Source organism: Echinops telfairi, unplaced genomic scaffold (genome assembly GCF_000313985.2).
Source record: "Echinops telfairi isolate 266 unplaced genomic scaffold, ASM31398v2 ScPeMD7_36;HRSCAF=134, whole genome shotgun sequence".
In the NCBI taxonomy this organism is placed as follows: Eukaryota; Metazoa; Chordata; class Mammalia; order Afrosoricida; family Tenrecidae; genus Echinops; species Echinops telfairi.
The window spans coordinates 2,731,122-2,734,251 of record NW_022103934.1 but is presented as its reverse complement, the minus strand read 5'-3'; the positions used below and the strand labels follow the sequence as shown (position 1 = coordinate 2,734,251).

Genomic DNA, 3,130 nt, shown 5'->3' with positions numbered 1-3,130 from the left:
CTTTCTCCCACAGAGAGGCTGGTGGTTTTGAATGGCTGACCTTACAGTTAGCAGCCCAATGCATAACCACTTCGCCACTGAGGTTTTGCACTGAACTGCTAACCACAAAGGACTACAGTTCAAACCCACCAGCCACTGTGTAGGAGGAATGAGGCTGTTCACTCTCATGAAAATTTAAAGTCTCAGAGACCTAAGACAGGTCTACTGTTTTATAGGATAGCTGATTAGTCAGAATCAACTTGGTGGCAATGAGTTTTATTTTCTTTTGTTTTGATGTTGGTATTCCCCTTTAATGCAACTATATCCACAAATGGCAGAGCATACAAGGGGCGAAATTGTAAAAACTTCTTAGACACAACCAAACACCTTTAGGGAAGGAGCTGCTGGGTCTGGGGGCTCAGAGCCATAGGCTCCAGGGACAACAAGGTCAGTTGCCATAACACAGTGCCTACAGACTCTGTCCACCGTCTCACTTTAGTGAATAAGGACTGGGGTCTTAAAAGCTCATGAACAGTCATCTAAGGTGCAACTATGGGTCTCTTCCTCTCAGGAGGGAAGGCGAGTGATGAAAATTAGAGACACAAGGCAGTAATTTGTCCAATGGATGAATGGACCAGGCCAATATCAGTATCCACAACCCAAGACCAGAAGACCAGGTAGCTGGAGCCAGCTGCCATGACCAACTGCTCTAAATGGGATCACACTAGGAGACCCTGAACAGAGTGGGAGAACACTGTGGAACAAAGCCCAAATAATAAAAAAACGGGCCTAGTGGCTGTAAAGAGACTGGTGGGACCCTCAAGACTATGGCCCTTTCCATCAGTAGTCAAGTGGACATCCCCTGTCAGAAGGGTCACAAGGAAGAGACGAGGCAGCCAGGGTGCAGTATAGCACTCAACAAACATACAACTTTCCTCTAGTTCTTTAATGCTTTCTACCCCTGCCCACTATCATGACCCCAATTCTACCTTACAAATCTGGCCAGACCAGAACACCTACACTGGTACAGATAAATCTGAGCTCTCGACACAGGGAATCCAGGGCAGATAAACCATTCAGGACTAATAATGAGAGTAGCGATACTAGGAGGATAAGGGAAGGGGGGTGGTGATGGGGGACCAATCACAGTGATCAACATATAATCCCCTCCCAGGGAGATGGATAACAGAAGAGTGGGTGAAGGGAGACAGTGATCAGTGTCAGACATGAAAAAAATAATTTATAAGTTATCAAGGGTTCATGAGGGAGGGAAGGTGAAAGAAGGAGGGGGAAAAGAAAGAGGAGCTGATACCTAGGGCTCAAGTAGAAAGAAAATGTTTTGAAAATGATGATGGCAGCATATATACAGATGTGCCTGACACAATGGATATATGTATGGATTGTGATAAGAGCTGTTAAGAGCCCCCAATAAAATGATTAAAAAAAAAAAGACTACAGCCTTTTGTCAGCTGTCATGTCTGGAAATAAACTCACCCCCAATGCTCCATGTTTCAGCCAAACAGTAGACAGGCTGGGGGCCATTAGGTGTTAAGAGAGACTTCATATGGGTGATCTGGCTATTGGTCAGGGCTCCTGCCAGACCATAATGGCTCTTGCACCCCCCCCCTGCACCCACAGATCGTTGTGCAGAACCCACTGGTCTCGGAGCAGCTGGAGCTGTTGGTCCTCTACAAGGAGTATGCCGAGGATGACAACATCTACCAACAGAAGATCAAGGACCTCCCCCAAAAGTACTCATACATACGGAAGACCTGGCCCGACGGGAACTGCTTCTACCGGGCGTTTGGATTCTCCCACCTGGAGGCGCTGCTGGATGACAGCAAGGAGTTGCAGTGGTTCAAGGCCAAGAGCAAAGAGCAGCTGGTGTCTCAGGGCTTCACCGAGTTCACAATTGAGGATTTCCACAACACGTTCAGGGACCTGATCGAGCAGGTGGAAAAGCAGATCTCTGTGGCTGACCTGCTGGCGTCCTTCAACGACCAGAGCACCTCGGACTACCTGGTGGTCTACCTGCGGCTGCTCACCTCCGGCTTCCTGCAACGCGAGAGCAAGTTCTTCGAGCACTTCATCGAGGGGGGGAGGGGGTAGGCTGTCAAGGAGTTCTGCCAGCAGGAGGTGGAGCCCATGTGTAAGGAGAGCGACCACATTCACATCATCCCGCTGGCCCAGGTGCTCAGCATCTCCATCCAGGTGGAGTACATGGACCGTGGCGAGGGCGGCACCACCAACCCCCACGTTTTCCCCGAGGGCTCTGAGCCCAAAGTTTACCTTCTCTACCGGCCGGGCCACTACGACATCCTCTACAAGTAGGGCCACCCAGCCCAGCCATGTACAGAGGTTTTTTTGTGGTTGTAAATGGTTATATCTCACCCCACCCCCCTTTCTGTCCCACCACCTCCTGTATTTTATTAAAGAGGATGTTGGTGGTGAGCCCCATGTGTGTCTCCTGTGCTGCCCACCCCACCCCTTGGCTGCTGTGTGTCTGGCTACCCTCCTACCCACACCTCTAGGTGGGTCCCACCTTGTTTTCCCTTCTTAAGCCCCCACCCCCACCCCTACCCCCAGGAACAGCTCTGAAGGGTCAGGCCTCTTGGGGACGACCCTCTTGAGACCCTTGGGTTCGCTGAGACTGTTGGACTGGCCTTCCTGCCCTCCTTAGGGGCTTGCAGTTGGGGGACACAGGGCCACCCAGGCTTCCAGTGGCTCTCACCTAGGCCTGCTGCCCTGGATGGAGACCCCCTGCTTCTGCCCCCTGCTGGGGGCTGCATGGTTGGGACAGATCCCCAGTAGAGGGCCTGGCAGGAGAGGGTAGGCAGGAGAGCTGTTCTCCATCCCACACCCCCCTTCCTAGTGCACCCAATTTAGTGCCAGCCTTGGCAGGGGAGGTGTAGTTCCCAAGCTTGGGCAGGGCTCGGCAGTGCCCCCACTCCCCCAGCCTGTGCCTGCTTTGCACCCTCCCTGATTGGTCTCTGCATTCCCTCTCCCCTCCCACCTCCCGCACATGTGCAGTGTGGCCCCAGGCGGTGAGCTCCTTGGGGGTAGGCCTCAATAAATGGAAGTGCTGCTGCCTGAAAAAAAAAAAAAAGAGCACTAGGAAAATAGGTGCAGCTTACACTCAACTATCTGGGAT

At 51.9% G+C, this 3,130-nt stretch overlaps 1 pseudogene; it reads left to right on the top strand.

Annotated features, from left to right (window-relative positions):
• The first annotated feature begins 608 nt into the window (after positions 1 to 608).
• LOC101641284 lies at positions 609 to 2,430 on the top strand (annotated as a pseudogene).
• The last annotated feature ends 700 nt before the right edge of the window (positions 2,431 to 3,130 follow it).